We start from the raw sequence: 19,518 nt of genomic DNA, 5'->3' as shown, positions 1-19,518 counted from the left end.
TTAAATTCTTGTCCTGGAACATTGCTGGTTTAACAAAAAAACACCTGGAATCTGACTGGCAAGACTATATAGATAAATATGACCTATGCCTCTACCAAGAGACCTGAACATTGGAACCCCTATATAAGGTGGGATATCGAACATTCAGTATCGAGGCAATTCAACCAAAAAAAGGCAGACCCTCAGGCGGGCTCTTAATATGGGCTAAAAACCAAGTAAACCCCAAAATAGTCGTCATACCTACTAGTTCAGATGATATCCAGGGTGTATATTTAAAGTTCTCCAACAAATCTATGATCTCTCCCCTTAACATATACATAAGACCAGGAGATCATTCTAAAGAATCACCATTAATTATCCAACTAGGAGGGATTATTGATTCTATTTCAAATAATAACCTCATTGTAATTGGTGGTGATTTAAATTGTTGTAATGAACCTCTAAGGGGCATGGAAACCATACTGGAAGAAGGCGACCTTGCATTGGGCATCCCATTACTCAGCTCTGAAAGACCAGCGATGTGCACCGCTTCAGCCCTGCAGATCTTTAACTTAACAGTAGAAAAAAGGCTACGGGCGTGTAATGGTAGATGTCTCTCTGATTTTGAGCGCACAAACACTTTTCTGAGGGGCCAATCGTTTTCAGCTATAGATTATATCACGATAAGCGCTGCGCACTGGGCATACACGACTGATTTTAGAGTAGAGGCTAGGAGGGAAAGTGACAGCCGCGGTGCGTCCATTGGGGCGTAGGGGCGGAGCCCCACAAGCCCTGATGGACGCTGCTGCAAGAAAATAAACACACACTGACTGTAATGAAAAATTTAGTAAGCGCCGAGCGAGCGCCTCCGGGAAGCACCCGAGTTATCCGGGAGTGCGCTGCGCAGGGGGCCTGGTCTGGACTGCTGCGCAGCTTGAGTGACAGTCCACGTGACGCACTCACTCAGCTGCAGCAGCAGACAGCCAGCCAAGGTATCTTCTAGCGCGCAAGTGATGCTTGGCGCAGAAACTAGCCCGAGCATGCGCATCAGTGTTCCCCCATATAGAGTGACCAGGGGGGTGCTTGTTTAACTGGGCCGCAGCCCCCGGCTTTGAAAGGCGACACAGGGCGAGCTGTCAGTGAGCCCCCCTAACCAATCCTAGCCCTGCTTGCAGTGCCAGGATTGGCCGGTCACTGCGCAGCAGGGCAGGGCAATCCATTATTGGATGCCGCCCGTGGGTGGTGGCACACACACTGCATAATGGCCAATCACTGTGTGTGACTTCATGTAGTCATGCAGTGATTGGCCATTTTGTGGAGCGCGGCGCTACTGACGTCAGATCCTCTCTCTACTCGCCACCAGTCGCCTCGTGTGGACCGTATGCATGAGCCAGCCTGTGTGCCCTTTCTCTCGACTCGACTCGAGTACTACTTACTTGATCAGGTATTTTCATTTAACTACTGTACAGTGTACACATGATGACTATTTGTGTTCACAGCAGTAATGTCTAAACAACTGTAGTTCCGAATCTGTCCCCAGTTTCTGAGAGGGCCGTTTGTAACTTACTTAAGCCTGTACAACACTACGATGTATGTGCAGGTTCACCCTACTCTCCGTTAAAAACTGGGACATTTGATTTTAGGAGGAAGTGTCGCGACACCTGGACTGTCCGTGCAAATCCGGGACACACATCTAGTCACCACACACCTGCCTCTTTTCCATTTTAATATGTCTGTCTAATCGTCCGAGTAGTATGTCTGCCTGGTTTAGATGGACCCCGTTGGTGGCGACTACAGCAAGAAAGGTGGGTGCAGCAAGGCTGGAGTGCAGCTCCAGTTGCCGGGGCGGATCTGTTGCTACCGTGTGTGACCTGCCTGAGGCCCCGATTACCGTCGTGTTTTCAGCCTGAATGGAACTGGAGGTGAACCCCCTACACATGGCCTGCCAGGGAGGTGCCTAATGGGCTACAGGGCTGATGTGATCCCTCAAAGGTTAGACGGCCCTCTTGAGGGAGACAGATACTCTGCAGATACCTTAGAAGACAAACATGGCCGACATATATCTGTGGATTACCTACTGTGAGTACTGGAGCACCAGATTCTCTAGGTGGAAGCCTGCTGCAGAGTAGAGGAACACCAAGACGCTGTTTGACTAGTGCTCTGAGAGACAGTTAGTAGTGGGCTGCTATTGCTGGTTACTCCCCGTCATAGGTTAGTTCAGAGCCTCCTGGAGCTGACAGTGACTCATTATTTATCACAAAGCCAAGGGGACTGAGCACAATATCCCCTTCTGCATGAGGCCACATGTGGCTGTTGGACTGGAATCAGGCAGTTCTGTGAGGCATGACGGGGCAGACTCTAGGGACACACCTGAGCCCGCAGAGCCCCGACCTATCTTGGGTAAGGTAATATTTCTCACCAGCTGGAATCCCCTGCTTCATTTGATCCCCGCTCTGCTCTGAGCAGCGAGGGGTGATGTAATTCACTGTGATATATATATTACTGGGGGAAATGCACCGACACCTGGGTTTCTGGACACTTTACGATCCGAGGAATGCAGTTCAGGAAAGGGAAAAAAACATTTCTCCGATATATGTATTTTTTAAAGGCTGCTCGTGACAGTGAAGGAAAGTGGAACAGGGCCCAAGTGAATACGAGAAATAAATATTGGATAAGAGGAAGGGAAAGGCAAGATCCCCGGTTTCCGCGTTTCACTTCTCCTCTTCCCACACGATCAGCTACAAAGTGCGCCAGGCAGGAAGACGACTCGAAATGAGAGCACTGGGCTTTCTTTCTTGTTTTAAATTGTTTATCTGTTCATTTACAGTAATGTAACAATGGATTTAAATGTAAGTTGTGCAAAGTACTAATAAGGGGCAGGAAGGAAAGCAGGGCCGCACTGAGTACGAAAACTTGTCCTGGCATTGGGCGTCCGCGTTACTTAATTTGAAAATGTAGTAGAATACGATTCGGCTCCAGGGACAGGTGTGATTGTCCATCTGCCGGTCTCTGTATTTGTCTGTATCTGCCTGTTTGTCCATTCCTCTCTTTGCCACATGCTTCATTTTTATGCGCCTTCCATCCCATTCACAATGCCTGTTAGTTACAAGCTTGAAGCTGCTGTCTGTGGTGTAGAAGAGGGCGCACATATTTCTATCTGAACGTGTCCATAACAATAGCACAAGGCACATTTCATATTTTGTTCACTACCTGTGGACCATTGCCACGTAAGAAGACTTAGTGACACTTAACCTGTCATGCCAGAAACGTTGGCGAGGCTGGAATGAAATGAAACTTTTTGGGACCATTAAAGAGTGTCCTTTCACACACGTTGTCACATCAAGCATCCATCCATTCACCACCCAGCCACCCACTCATCCATCCACCAATCCATCATTCATGCATCCATCCACCCATCCATCCATCATGCATCCACTCATCATGCATGCATCCATTATGCATCCATCCATCCACCCATCACGCATCCATCCATGAACCACCCAGCCAGCCACCAGGGTTAGATTAAGAAATATTGAGGGTTGAATTAAGAAATAGAGCCACTCGTGAGTGTCATAAAAAAGCTTTAGCTAGATATGAGGCTCGAACCTTGTTTTCCAGCACCAAAGTCGGCCACGCTAGCCGTCAGACCACACCCTCTCTCCTTTTATGTGGCCCTGCAGTTTTCACATCTTATGATTTCTGCGAGGCTACAGACTTATTACAAATGGTATTTTTTAGAATAACTTGTTATTGCGAGGCTGGAATGAAAAAAAACTTTTCCGTGCCATTAAACAGTGTCCTGTCAGTGTCATACACGTTGCCATCGCTATAGCTGCAGTTTCTGCAAGGCTACAATGAAAATACTACTTGTTATTGCGAGAGACATCTGAACCATCGAAAGCAGGGAAGTGGAGTTTTTCTGCATAAAGCGGAGTGGCATCAAATGTGTTTTCACGAAGGATGCTAACTGGCCAAAGGTGAGCGCTGAATGTGTGAATCATTACCACCAAGCATGACAGACTTCGACATCCTGCCACAAATATAAAGGGGCACGTTGCGAAGTATAGGATATGTGTTCTCTCCCAGCTCATGTACAGCGCTCTGATACCTTTAGGTCAAGTTTGCACTATATAAAACTGCAATTTGGAGAAAGAGAGCGAGGGAGAGGGTGAGGGAGAGGGCGAGAGAGAGGGAGAGAGAGAGAGAGAGAGACGCACACATCTAGTGGCCAAATCTCAAAACATAAAATCAGATAACGTGCAAAACCAGCTTTCCTGCTTATCCAAACTGTGTGATCCTAGGCAAACATTTTATACCACAGAGCCTCATTTTTAGGTTGAAGCCTACCAGACGGTGCAGCTATTTGGTTTGCTCATGACATCGTGGGGAAATTCTGAAAGCTTCTCTGGGAATACATTTCACCTATTGCTTACCATTGTCTTTGTAGTTTGTAACTCACAGTTGCCTGCTTTTTATTTTCTGGTTTTAGTTGCTTTGGGCTGTCCAGCTTGAGTACATCTCTCTCGTGGGCATCCCTTGTTTACTAGATCCTTCCGAGTCCTGCCTCTCTGTAAACAGGCCTTTAAATCTTATCTTGTCACATTTGCTGTGCATTGAAGACAGAGCTCAAATGTCACTCTCTGTCTTCCAAGGGAGTTTGGTGTTTAATTTCTTTATCTGACTTTAAAGTGATAGAAATATTTTTATGTGACAATCCTGCACATTGCCCATATGAGACTAGAGGGTGTAGGATGTTATTTTTTCTTGCACCCAACAAACATTATCTGTGCTGATGTTATATCGGAATTAGGAAAGTACAAATGAAGTACATTTTCTTTGTAATTCTGAACTGGGATGAAAACAAATATTTTAATATGATCAAAACACATCATTACAGTAGGTGATGACATTTCCACACATTATCGTTTGTGCGCAGTAAAACTGTATGTTGGTGTAAATGTAATGGTCATTTCAATTGATAATGTGTTGTCTGTAATGGCAGTGTACCAATCCACTATACAACACTACTATGTACCTGATGCCGATCACAACATGTGCCTATGATGTAAATAGGTCTGTGAGTCAGTGCTTTTGTCAGAGAGATCCTTTTATTACTTGCAGTTTGTAAGATAAAATCCTAACATACAACTGCGAGCTAATAACGGTCATCTAAGAGCTGCATGCCAACTGCAAGGAAAAAATTGGAGCGTTATGTTTCTTTCCCCACAGTCTTTGTTTGATTACCCTAGTGTTTCAAAAATAAATTGTTATCTTTTCATTTTCAGCACCTGGTAAAGCCTGACAACCTGAAACATTACCGCATTTTGGGGCAATTTCTCAGCAAACAACAAGAGGACCCCAACCTCCTTTGCTGCTCTTTCACCCCGGCTACCACCCAGCAAACACCAGTGTTAAAGGTAAGCAAACTGATGCTATATTTTCTATAGTCTGAATTCAGCACCTGAGCATAATAGGAGGGAATGTATGAAGCTCTGTGGTTATACTGAATAAGCAGCTACCTATGTAATGCCATCTAATAATGTAATAACTGCACTTTCACAATTGCTTTATTAACCTTCCTGCTTTCTCAAATTTGCTTGAAAATGCACGATTTTTCTTCTCTTTTTTCAAAATTTTCTTGGGGGTGGGGGGTAATCGTCCCAAACCCCCTTATGGGGTTCGGACTCGCTGGCTGTGCTCGCTCGCTACGGTGCAGTATGCACATCCGTTTGCGCCCCACCACTTTCAAATGTCACCAGCCACTACTGGGAAGTGACCACCTCCCCCTATGCCTAGAACTAGCAGCAAAATATTTCCAGCATCATCCTAGATCAGGCTTGCAGGTATCACAGCCTATGTTGTGCAACAATAGAAGGACAGTTAGATGGCCAATCATTTTAGGGAAACTTGAACCCCTTACTTCCATTTATAATATTTTTAGTGACCTTCTATCTTCTTTTCTTTTTAACGAGAATATAAATCCAATCCCAATTACCCAAACCCACGTAGCATTAGTGGAAAAAATGTAACCTCATCTTACTAGATCAGTGATGGGTAAAACCTCTTCAAAGGATAAGCTGATACCGGTCAATCCCTGGTTTAATGAATTATGCAGGGAAGCAAAGAAGAACCTAATCAAGGCCTTGGAGTTGAAAGAACAGATTAAAATTAGGCAAGAAAAGAAAATATACAATCAGATTCTAAAACAAGAACGTAGAGATTGGGAAGACTCTGGTTGGGAAGACTTGCTAGCCGCAGCAAGGGCAGGAGATCAATCACTTTTTTGGCCGATTGCTGCAAACGGCAATAAGTCGAGCAAGCCAGCCCAGGACTACCATCTAGATCCTAAAACATGGTTCAGACACTTTGCACATTTATAGGCATGTCCGGGTTCCCCTTCAAGCGAGAACGTATGCATAATTAAAGAGCTGACAATGTCCAAGGAGTTTGAACCACTATATTTTAGTATCTTAGATACTAAGCAGGCTATAGCAGCCATTAAGCGTCTAAAGCGCCAGGCCCAGATAATATCCCGGGAGACCTCTTTAGACATGACCCAGAGGTATGGGCACCGTATATCAACTTACTGTGCAATGCAATTAGCAAAGGGCAGCCTATCCCTATATCATGGAATGGCGCGGAGATCGTCCCTATATACAAAAAGGGCAGTAGGGATGATCCTGCTAATTATAGACCTATCAGCTTCATAGACATTGCCCAAAAGGTCTATTCAAAGCAGGTACTGGACAGGCTCAACAACTGGCTAGTTGACAACGACATATTATCCCCATGCCAGGCAGGGTTCAGAAAAAGAATCAGCACCATAGATCAGGTGTTCAGGCTGCTAACCATTGCCTGGAAGTATACTAAACTAAGATCCGGCAATTTGTATGTGGCCTTTATTGACCTAAAGGCCTCTTTCGATTCAATTCCAAGAGATCTGCTGTGGATAAATCTGCTAAATCAAGGGGTCCCAAAAAACATACTGGTGCAACTCATGAAATTACATGAAGATAATTTTGCAAAAGTGCGCTGGGGTATGGGCGGGGAGTTGACAGAGGAGATACCGGTGAGGAGAGGGTCTGTCAGGGCTGTGCCCTGGCACCTACCCTGTTTCTCCTCTATGTTAATGGGATCACTGAAATAATATCGAGGGACAAAATATCGACTTGCCAAAATATCGTGGACAAAATATCGACAGTCAAAATATCGAGTTTGTATCTACAAACAGGTAAGTACAAAAATATTGAGTACAAAATATCGTTTACAATAATATAGATGTAAAAAATATCGACTTTATTAAAAACAGTGTTAAATTAAATTAATATTAAATTTTAATTACTAAAATATACTTAAAAATACTTAAATTAAATTATAATAATTAAATAATAAATGAAAATAATAAAAATAATTTTTTACAATCTTATTTGTTGACCCTGAACCCTAAAATATACCCCTTTACCCAAAAACCCAAAACTGACCCTGAACCCTAAAAATACCCCTTTACCCAAAAAATAAAAACTGACCCTGAACCCTAAAAATACACCTTTACCCAAAAACCCAAAACTGACCCTGAACCCTAAAAATACCCCTTTACCCTAAAACTGAAAACTGACCCTGAACCCTAAAAATGCCCCTTTACCCAGAAACTGAAAACTGACCCTGAACCCTAAAAATGCCCCTTTACCCAAAAACAGAAAACTGACCCTGAACCCTAAAAATGCCCCTTTACCCAAAAACTGAAAACTGACCCTGAACCCTAAAAATGCCCCTTTACCCAGAAACTGAAAACTGACCCTGAACCCTTAAAATGCCCCTTTACCCAAAAACTGAAAACTGACCCTGAACCCTAAAAATACCCCTAAAAATACCCCTTTACCCAAAAACTGAAAACTGACCCTGAACCCTAAAAATGCCCCTTTACCCAAAAACTAAAAACTGACCCTGAACCCTAAAAATACCCCTTTACCCTAAAACTGAAAACTGACCCAAAACCCTAAAAATGCCCCTTTACCCAAAAACTGAAAACTGACCCTGAACCCTAAAAATACTCCTTTACCCAAAATGTATCAATATTATTTAATTACCAAATAATTATTAATTAACAATAAAGTAAATATATTAGCACATTAGCTGTAATTATTTTAATAATTAATATTATTTTTTCCCAATTAATTACTTAACAATAACACAAAATTATATATATTAAAATGTACTCTAATTAATGTAATTAACTAATTACAATTAATTAATTACCAATTAATTACTAATACAAAATATGTACAAAATTATATTAGTTAATTAACTAATTATTATTAATTAATTATCAATTAATTATTAATTATAAATATTTACAAACATATATTAATTAATTAATTATTATTAAATTACTTCCCACCCTATTCCCCTATAAACCCACAACCCGCTACAGAATTACATTACGCAATTATTATAAAAACAAAATTCATTTAATAAAATATTTTATAACATTAATACACACTTTTCACACATTATTACATAAAAATACACTATAAAATATTATATATTATTAAAAATTCGATATTTTTGCTATCTATATTTTATACAGTCGATATTACTTCACTAACCTGAAAAACGATATTTTTGTAGTCGATATTATGTCCAGTCGATATTTTGTCCAGTCTATATTTAAAACTCGATATTATGTCCAGTCGATATTTTGGAGTCGATATTTTGTCTGTGCACCATGTTAATGATATGGTGGATTTCCTATTGGACACAAACCACGATTCCCCAAAGTTAGATGGCTCTCATGTATGTGGTCTGACATTTGCGGATGATACCATGCTCCTCTCACAGAATAAGTTGGTGGTGTACTGTAAACAAAAAGGATTGGAAATAAACCCATCAAAAACAAAATACACGTCCATCATGCTGCACAAAAGTTTTAAGAAAAAGATAATGCTGAATGGCGTAGCGATAGAGAGGGTTCACACTTTTGTTTACTTAGGGGTGACCCTAGATTCTAAGTTCTCATGGTGCCCGCATGTGAGAAAATCTGGGACCATCTTAATGCAAAATTCAGTGCCCATCTTGAAAAAGCTCCATGCAACTGGTACCAAGTCCATCACCCCAGCATTAGAGGTATATGAATCTAGGGCCCAAACCGCTGCTCTCTATGGCTCGGAGCTGTGGAGCGGAGAGCAAATCTCCACCTTAACCGTGGGAGAAAACAGGGTTTTAAGAGAGATGGTCCCCCTCCCCCAAAATACACTGGTGATCCCCTACATGTACGATCTGGGGTTAAAACGCATCGAGCATAGGGCTGTGTGGATGACTTTGTCATATTGGTTTAGGTTATGGGCCACTGATGAACTCCATATCTACAGGCAGACACTAAGTGAACTTATCGCACTAGATACCCATGTTGCTTTCCCATGGCTGGCTAATATACGTAGATGGCTTTTGACCTTGGGGCTTAGTGAGTTCTGGCACCACTCAGAAAGTTTGGCCGCAGAATCAAAAAGGGAACTCAAACGGGTCTATTGGAACTTCACTGTGCACAAAGTTTTACAAAATTGTGGAGTTGGCTCACTCACAAACAATATTCTTTCTGATGGTTAAACCAACACCCCGCTTTGAGGCATTTTTAGACGAAATCGAACCCCAATTGGCGAAAATATTGTACTTGAAATTCAGGTACGGGACCCTCCGTGTTAAGTCCTTTACTACCAAATGGGAAAGTTGCCGAAATGGGGGGAAGATCGTGAGTGTAAAATGTGCCAGCTGGGTATGCAGGAAAATATAGCACATGTTTTGTTCTTCTGCCCCACTTACCTGAGAGCTAGACAAAAATGGATTGTACCGTTGGGCAGGAACATGGGTGTCAGGAGATGTAATGATATGTTACGCATTTTAAAACCAGATAACACCCAGGTTACTGTATTTGGAGTTTCTAGATTTTTATTGGCTATCAACTACATAAGAATGAAGAAGGGTTTGACATTTTAACTAGGATTCTGCAATAGAGGATAAAAGAACATTAATTGAGTATTGCAGGACTGAATCGCCAAAACGTTTTATTGTATATAGTATTTCATATTTTACAATGTATTTTATTTGTAGTAGTTCTTATTATTTCCTTTTTTAATTTTTACTGTGGTAAACATATAAGGGGCACAAGTACCTTTGGGAATACTACTATTATAAATATGAACTGTACTTTACTATTTTAATTGTCTATTGCACCGAGAACCTAATGGCCATGTTATTTCCACTGATTCTACTAACTGCACCTTATCTTGGAATTGTGTATTTGCACAAATGTAATGATTCCCAAAAATCTGCAATTTACTTTCTCAAGGATTATGGCATTGGACGGAAATAATGTATCTATAAATATTGTATTGTTTTTTCTTTTATGATTCCACAAATGGAATAAAGATGTTTTGAATGACATAGATAGCAATATCCAATCCATAATGTAGCAAAATACAGTAAACCTAGGTAAAGCGCATATTTTGAATAATACAATACGAATGACTTCATACATCGCACATAGAGTTCCGTGCACCCGTAGCTACTCTCAAAAAGGTGCCAATGCGCAAGATCAATTCAACATTGTCCAATTTAAATTTGTAGTCAAGAGCGTCTGTTAAATTAATAGGTGACAATTTTTGATAAAATACGGAATTAGAAACCATATTGCATATTTCATATAGTATCTACTAAAGAATAAAAAGTGTAAAAGTGTTTGACCGCTGTGACCATCACATGGAAATGGCAGGAAGTCACGTTTTGCGTTATAGCTATAGGGAAAACAAAGCAAATATCTTACTGTCCCAGCTCTTAGACGGAATAGGAGGCCTCTCTCCCATTGGGACATGGGTAGTGCAATATGACTTGGTAGACAATGCTCAGGGTACGCAATGGATATACATTTTGCAACAGTTTGTTTATTCAATTCCCTTTCTAGTCTTTCTGCGCTATAAAGTGCGTACAGTACTGTCTTTAAAACTTTTTTGTCCATTGTTAAAGCTGTGTTTGAATTGGCAAACAGTCTACCAAGGTTAACGCTTTCCAGACTCTTGACTACCCCATCAAGCCATGGAATATCCGTCCCTTTCTCACAGCGAAGACTAATACCTATTATGGCCCTTCTGAGAGAAGCCTTGGGATTCTTCATTATGGACAGCTAAAATAGTGCGGAGCAGGCCCTTATGTGTCTTCAATGTATCCTAATTTCAGTTCGCCTTGACATACGTACAGAGGGGTGGAGATAGGAGCGCCCAAGAGTTTTCTACAAAATCTATTTTCCTCTGATTGGACGCAAGAGCATTTGGCAACACTCCATATCTCTGCCTCATTGGTAGGTATTGGTACACACTGGATCTTAAAAATCTTTAAAAAGGCTGAAATTGTTCCCGATCTTTTAGGGCGGAGGAGACTGAGGATTGAGTTAAAAGCCCTTGAGAACTTACTTTTACAATATGCCAAGTATTCACACCAAGTGCCATTCGCAGCGAGGACCATTCCCAGATAAGGGGAAGTAGCAGTGCAAGTTAATTTTTGGTCGCCAACAGAGATACAGTTTAAAGGACATTTCCTTGCCCCACAAGGCATTCTAAAAGATTTCTTAAAATGTGTGCATAAATCTAAGCCAGACATAAAATCTGTGAAACCTCGAACTAAAGTCCGTAGTGCATTTGGTGTGCGACCAATTAAAACCTCATCATCTGTGTCTAAAAGCACTGGGAGAGGTTTGCCTTGAATTCTGGGAACATCATTAGTTAGTGTGATCAGGGATTTATGTAAATTGTTTTTATATATGATAAATAGAAAAGGAGCCATAACACACCCCTGTCTGACCCCTCTATCTACTCTGATGTAATTGGAAACTTCTCCCCCAACCCCAATCCTGGAAAGGGGCGACCATTCGGTCCCCCCGAACGTATGGCAGAGTACCACGATCCCCCCGGGAAGCCATCTTGGGCGGGAGGCGAGTCTCGGCTGGTATGCCCGAAGCGGCGTAGCCGGGGCGCGCCTTTTCCCGCCCTGGAGTGGGCTGGCCTAGACACTGACGAGGCCGGGCCACGCCCTCGGGGCAGGCCGGGGCGGGTTTACGCCCGCCCTGAAGACGGATAAAAGGAGCAACAAGCCAAGGAAGCATCCTCTTGTTCCTGTGCTCTGAAGCTGCACCACCTCGCTGCACGTGAGCTCGAGACGGAACGAAGAGCCAATTTTGAGCGTTATAATCTTCTTGTTTGTTTTGCAGATACTCTGTCGGAGAATGCCTAAGAAGGCGGGAAAGCGAATGACTACCGAGCAGATGCTGCGTGTTCTCATGAAAGAGGTGACCGACCTAAAGAAGCGAATGGCGGAGAAAGACGAGGAAGGGGGGCCGAAACGTCCTCTGGCGGGAACAGCTCCAGGAGGAAAAGGCAAGAGGCCCAGGAGGGGAACAGCTGGGGGAGACGTCCCAGTTCCCTGTACCCCGCTCGAAGCACCCACTCCGGTCCCGGAGGAAGGAAATCCGATTCCCGTAATGGTCACCCCCGTGTCCGGGGAGGATATGCCGCCTGAGCTGGCAGCACAATTAGCAGCGTGGTTGGGTAAAGGTAGCAAGGGCGCCACGGCTGACGACGCACAGGTGTTGATGAAACAGCTGCGGGAAACAAGGGAAGCGACGAAGGCACCATCGCCGGCTGCGGCAGTAGAGAAACCACCTGGGTCAGGTCCAGTCGCAGATACAGCTTCCGGTTCAGGTAAGCGGCCATTGCCGATTGCGAGGGATGAGTCGGCACCCTCTCGAAGGGAAAAGTTGGGTCAACATGTCCCTCTGGCTATCAAGGAGAAGATATGGGCAGGGGAGTATATAAACATCTTCTCGTTGCTTACCGATCATTATGAGATGGAGCATGTTAAGAGTCAAAAGGAGCTCATGCATCCGAGTGTTTGGCGCGCAAAGATGGCCGCCTTTAAGGTAAATGAAAACATTGGTAATTGGGGCAAAGCATGGGGGGTTTTTACATCCATCTTGGGTGAACGTAGGCCCGAATTGCTGCCCGAATTGCCGATTTATCAATCACGGATCATGGGGTATTCAGGATCTCACGAGGGCAACCATTGGTTTTGTTACGACAATATTTTCAGAAAAGCAAAAGAGCATGATAAAAACTTAACTTGGGATTGTTATGATTCTGTGTCCTGGTCCAAAATGGAGGATTCTGGTATGTTGAAGGTGCCATTGGTAGGGAGTAACGTGGGTGAATCCTCCCGCCAATATGCGGGGACGCCCTTTCGATCAGGTACGAGTAACGACAATCACTCGAGGCCAATCGGCAACGCAGGTAAAAGGGGGGTTTGTTGGAACTTTAACAGGGGGAAATGTACTAGGCCCCAGGGGTCATGCAAATTTAGGCACGAATGTGGGGGGTGCGGGCAATCATCCCATCCTGAGTCCATGTGCAGAGCCAAAACGGGTGATAACGGGGGTAGAGGAGGCGCCAAACAGGTCTGACATAGTCCGAGGGGCGCCTTTACCTACCCCGATTGATACCATGGCAATGATTCCCTGGCTCAGTGAATACCCGGATCACGCTTCCGCTGGGGTGTTACGGGACGGATTTTCGTATGGTTTCCGCATCCCAGTGAGGGAGTTTCAGGGTATAGCAAAATGTAAAAACCAGATATCGGTCTTACATCATACGACCGTGGTACAGGAAAAGATCGGGAAAGAGGTGGCTCGAGGTCGAGTCGCCGGTCCATTTAATGTGCCACCAGTTGCTAACTTTGTTTGTTCCCCTTTAGGGGTGGTCCCCAAGAAGGACCCGGGTGAGTTTCGGCTGATACATAATTTATCAGCCCCACGTGGTCTTTCCGTAAACGAGGCAATAGACCCGGAAGTGTGTTCGGTGCGGTACGCATCCTTCGATGAGGCCGTAGCCATATTGAATCGCCTGGGGCCCGGAGCGCTGATGGCAAAATCTGATATCGAGTCAGCGTTCCGGTTGCTCCCGGTACATCCAGACGATCAGCGTCTCCTTGGTTTCATGTTTCAGGGTCACTACTACATGGATAGGTGTATGCCGATGGGGTGCTCTATATCGTGTGCCTATTTCGAACAGTTCAGTTGCTTCCTGCAATGGGTCTTCACAAGGAAGACGGGGTTTAAACATGTTATGCATTATCTCGATGACTTTTTGTTTCTGGGGGCAGCCGGGGATCCAGAATGTAGACAGGCTTTGACTGCATTTTGTGTCTTGATGAACCAGTTTGGCGTGCCATTGGCACCAGGTAAGACTGTGGGTCCCTCGACTTGCCTTGAGTTTCTGGGGATCGAGCTCGATTCCGAAGAAGGTTGTTTTCGTTTACCAGATGACAAAGTGTTAAGATTCAGGGCATCCTTGCAAATGTGTATAAGTGAGTCTAAGGTGAAGCTACATCAATTACAGCAATTGGTGGGACAGTTGAATTTTGCTCTAAGAGTTATACCGATGGCCCGCCCCTTTTCTCGCTCGATCGCTCAAGCCATGGTCGGCCTGAGGGAGGGTCATCATCGCACAAGGCTCTCGGCAGAGGTTCGCCAGGACATGCGCATTTGGTTGGCATTTCTGGCGGATTTCAATGGTCGAATTGTCTGGAACAAACCGGCCGTGTCCTCGGAGGAGCTAGGGCTGTGGACAGATTCGGCAGGGAGCATTGGTTTTGGTGCCATATTCGGCACTCAGTGGTCGGCACAAAAATGGCCGTCATGGTGGCATGATAGTGGTCTGACAAGCAACATTGCTTTCCTAGAACTTTTTCCCATACTGGTGGCCCTGAGAACTTGGCCCGAGGGGTTCAGAGATCACTCTGTGGTATTCTGGTCTGATAACATGACCGTTGTTGAGTGTATCAATAGCCAGGCAGCACGATGCAAATGGATTCTGAGATTGCTCAAGGAAATTGTGTTATTGTGTATGCAATTGAATGTACTATTTAGGGCAAGACATGTCCCGGGGGTAATGAACCAGGCGGCTGATGCGCTTTCTCGTTTTCATATGCAGGCCTTCTGGGGTTTTCTGCCCACAGCGGACCCGGTGGCAGCACCCTTTCCCGAAGCTCTCTGGTCTCTCGGTGCCCAGAACCTCGTGGGAGAGAGTTTAGCACCCAGGACGAGGAAGGCATATGAAGGGGCGTTCCGTTCCTATTGGGCCTTTTTGGGGGCGGCTAGAGGGGAGCTTTGGGGCCAGGAGGAGTTGGTAGTGAAATTCCTGCTGTCTTTACGTCAGGCAGGCAAATCAGTGGCTACGGCCCAGAGGCATCGGGCCGCCATTTCCTTTGTGGCTAGGGCTCATGGGATCCAGGACCCGACAGCGTCTTTCGTGGTGCAAAAAGCGCTACGTGGGTGGCAACGCCTTGAGGGTCGCAGAGTAGATGAAAGGCACCCGATAGGTTTGGATAGGTTGGCCCTGTTATTATCTAGACTCCCTGCAACATGTTCATCCCAGTATGAAACGGTGTTATTCCGAGCCGCTTTTACGCTAGCATTCCATGGGGCTATGCGAGTAAGCGAATTAGTGGCGAGGAACAAGCAGGACGTGATGGGGGGACTGTGCCGAGAGCACGTTCAGATCAGAGGGGAGACGATGACTCTCTCGTTCGTCAGGTCCAAGACCGATCAAGGTGCGATGGGTGATTGCATAATCATACAAAGGATCCCCGGGTCCTCCAGGTGCCCGGTGAGTTGTGTAGAGGAATATTTGGCACAAAGGGTGGCATCATGGGGGGGGGACCTTGTTGAGACACGCTGACACCACCCCACTGACGAGGTTTCAGTTTCAGCGGGTGCTTGCGATGTCGAGTACTGCTGCGGGCTTGAACCCGGGCGAGTTTGGGACCCATTCTTTCGGATAGGGGCTGCTACAGAGGCTACAGCCAGGGGTCTGAATGTCGAACAAGTTAAACGTGTGGGGCGTTGGTCCTCCAATTGTTATAAGAGGTATGTGCGGTTGCACATGTTGTGAAGCTGTAATGATGTACTCACGCTTCTTGTTTTTGTTTGGTTTCAGTTGCGCAAGCCTACGAGGCGGGGCGGACTATGCAGTCGACCCAACACCGGGCCAGCGGTCAGACTTCACCGGCTGTGAAAAAGGAGGTGTGGGTCGTGGGCCACTCATACGTGAGGCGTGCCGCGGACGTATTCAAAGCAGGTGACATGATTCACGTGGCTGGGGAATACGGGTACAGTGTGTCCTTCTACGGAAAGGGCGGACTCTGTATTGACCAGTTTCAATCATTTTTTGAGAGTTTGCTAGGGCGGACGAGGTCACCGCCGTCTATAATCATAGTACATCTTGGGGGCAATGATTTGGTCACCACTGGTAGACGACTTCTCCTTGAGGCGATGCTTTCCACTGTAAGTTGGTTGGCGAGGAGAGTTCCAGGGTGCACGATTGCATGGTCACATATGATCCCACGAAAAGTATGGCGGGGGGCTATTTCTGTTTCTGCTCTGAATCATTCAGTAAGGAAAATTAATAACAAAGTGAGTAGATTGTTCCGTTCCAATACACTGCATTCTATTTCGCATGGTTGTATTACTGGTGACAGTATGTATTTGGGGGATGGTGTTCATTTGTCCCGGGTGGGGAACGAGTTACTCATAGGGGACTGTATAGCTTGGCTAAAGACTTTAAGACATGACCTTTAGGTAGGAGTGTTGTGGGGGGTCCGGATAGCCGGTCAACTATCCGGCCTGTTGCGGTAAGGTCATGATCGGTGAGCACTAATTGGAAGATCCCTATGAGTGGGCGTCACCCATTACGGATGGGAGCGCTCGAGGGAGGTGGCCATTGGCCCCTCAACGGGGTAGGCGGTCCCTTCTAAGGATGGGCCGCCGAAAGGAAAGGAAAGGCGGTCAAGGCCCCTTCCTGGGTAGGAGGGGCTACAGCCCCCTCCTGGAGAATTTCCCGGGGCCAGGTCATCTGCGACGGCAGATGCGGTAAGTTGTGTGGGGTTTGGGGGGGGGGTCTACGCTACCTTCTAGATACCTCACACGAGTCCTCGGACAACCTTTAAGTGGCGTCGAGTTTATTGGGGCCCCCGTCAAGTCAAGGGAAATTGGTAGTTGCACTCGAGGTACACCTCTGTGCGGTCGCCCCTCACAAGTGAGGGGGATATTTCTGGTTTAGGGATCTTGACACCGGTTACGACCTTGCCGTTGGCCCTTAAACGTTAGGATGTACAATTTCAAAATTTCAAGTTAAATGTTTTTGTAGGATGTTAGTTCGGCTAGGAGAACCTTTGTATTAGAGAATATGTTAAGGTTAGCCAAACATCGCAATGTGGTAATGAAATTGTACATAATATGAAACTGTTATTTTAATGTTTTAATTTTGTTTCATATTTTAATAAATACGGCCGGGAGGGTCACTCCCTCCCGTCTTCCAAAAGTTCAGAACTGTTTCCGGTTTCCCATCCTTGGGGATTGTGTTGAGAGGGGGTGGCGGGTATCTCAGCCATATGGAAAGGGGCGACCATTCGGTCCCCCCGAACGTATGGCAGAGTACCACGATCCCCCCGGGAAGCCATCTTGGGCGGGAGGCGAGTCTCGGCTGGTATGCCCGAAGCGGCGTAGCCGGGGCGCGCCTTTTCCCGCCCTGGAGTGGGCTGGCCTAGACACTGACGAGGCCGGGCCACGCCCTCGGGGCAGGCCGGGGCGGGTTTACGTCCGCCCTGAAGACGGATAAAAGGAGCAACAAGCCAAGGAAGCATCCTCTTGTTCCTGTGCTCTGAAGCTGCACCACCTCGCTGCACGTGAGCTCGAGACGGAACGAAGAGCCAATTTTGACCCACCCACCAGCCCCTGAGGACAGCAAGTGGTTTTGAATAAAGTTTGATGTGATAACTCTTTTGTTTTGCAGGTACCGGATTATTATCGTGATAACTTTGAATATGCAATAAAGAAATGGTCAATTGTGGTATGTTTTGCAAATAAAGTAATCCTGCTCTAGTGTTGATCAGTAGCATGCTTTTAATAAAGTGGTTGCTTTTAACTGTCTTTTAAGTAAATTAGTCATTTAGTTTAGAACTGTCGTATTTATTTTGGTCGGGCGGTAAGGTCATGATCGGTGAGCACTAATTGGAAGATCCCTATGAGTGGGCGTCACCCATTACGGATGGGAGCGCTCGAGGGAGGTGGCCATTGGCCCCTCAACGGGGTAGGCGGTCCCTTCTAAGGATGGGCCGCCGAAAGGAAAGGAAAGGCGGTCAAGGCCCCTTCCTGGGTAGGAGGGGCTACAGCCCCCTCCTGGAGAATTTCCCGGGGCCAGGTCATCTGCGACGGCAGATGCGGTAAGTTGTGTGGGGTTTGAGGGGGGGTCTACGCTACCTTCTAGATACCTCACACGAGTCCTCGGACGACCTTTAAGTGGCGTCGAGTTTATTGGGGCCCCCGTCAAGTCAAGGGAAATTGGTAGTTGCACTCGAGGTACACCTCTGTGCGGTCGCCCCTCACAAGTGAGGGGGATATTTCTGGTTTAGGGATCTTGACACCGGTTACGACCTTGCCGTTGGCCCTTAAACGTTAGGATGTACAATTTCAAAATTTCAAGTTAAATGTTTTTGTAGGATGTTAGTTCGGCTAGGAGAACCTTTGTATTAGAGAATATGTTAAGGTTAGCCAAACATCGCAATGTGGTAATGAAATTGAACATAATATGAAACTGTTATTTTAATGTTTTAATTTTGTTTCATATTTTAATAAATACGGCCGGGAGGGTCACTCCCTCCCGTCTTCCAAAAGTTCAGAACTGTTTCCGGTTTCCCATCCTTGGGGATTGTGTTGAGAGGGGGTGGCGGGTATCTCAGCCATATGACCCGCGCTTTCAGGTCCGTATGGAGATAGGCCAAAAAATGAACAAGGGCCTCATCCAGTCCATATTCTAAAAGGATGGACCATAGACGGGACCTATTAACAAAATTGAAAGCTGAGGACAGATCCATAAAAGCTATTAAAGTGGCGAGTGCTGTGCAATAGTGTACTTTCCTATGATCAAATTAATATTAAGACTTTGCGGGGGCATGGCCAAGCAGCATGGCCGACAGGGCGTGAGCTCCTTCAGCTCCCTGCCGGCCGCCGCTTAAATCCTGATTTTCGATCCTTTCAGCCCACCTCAGAATGCTAAATTGAGCTTCCTCGATCCCAGACCGTGTTGTACTCCTACGGTCCCGCTTTCAAAGCTGTGGGTGACCAGATCACCGGCGAGCTCGACCCGACAGGTCCGCCGCCGGCCCTGCCTGAAATCGAGGCCGGGGACTGCGGCCTGACCCGACCATCGGTGGTTCCGGACACGGGGGGACCCATTGCCATCGGGCCCTCCCGCAGGTACCGAGGCCCCGGAGCGGCGTTGTGCCCATCGAGGAACGGAGCACCTTAGTGGGCCGAACTTACTGCCCGGCTGCAGACCCGCGGTGGAGGCGACGGTCGCCGCTAATTGAGGCCGGGGATCGGGCCTAGTCGCGGCGGAGAAGCAGACTTGCCGGGGGGGCCCCATTGCCATCGGGGGGCTCTGCGGC

General features: G+C 45.9%; 1 long non-coding RNA gene across 1 annotated transcript in view; it reads left to right on the top strand.

The window, feature by feature from the left end:
- Positions 1-19,518, top strand: part of LOC147737515 (uncharacterized) — a 44,248-nt gene that overhangs the window by 9,754 nt on the left and 14,976 nt on the right. Inside the window, exon 2 of the long non-coding RNA XR_015299447.1 lies at positions 5,265-5,396. This is a non-coding gene — a long non-coding RNA (uncharacterized LOC147737515). The remainder of the gene's footprint in view (positions 1-5,264; positions 5,397-19,518) is intronic.

The sequence above is a fragment of the Lissotriton vulgaris genome, chromosome 1_1, assembly GCF_964263255.1.
Source record: "Lissotriton vulgaris chromosome 1_1, aLisVul1.2, whole genome shotgun sequence".
NCBI classification, from domain to species: Eukaryota; Metazoa; Chordata; class Amphibia; order Caudata; family Salamandridae; genus Lissotriton; species Lissotriton vulgaris.
This window is presented reverse-complemented; position numbering and strand designations above follow the sequence as displayed.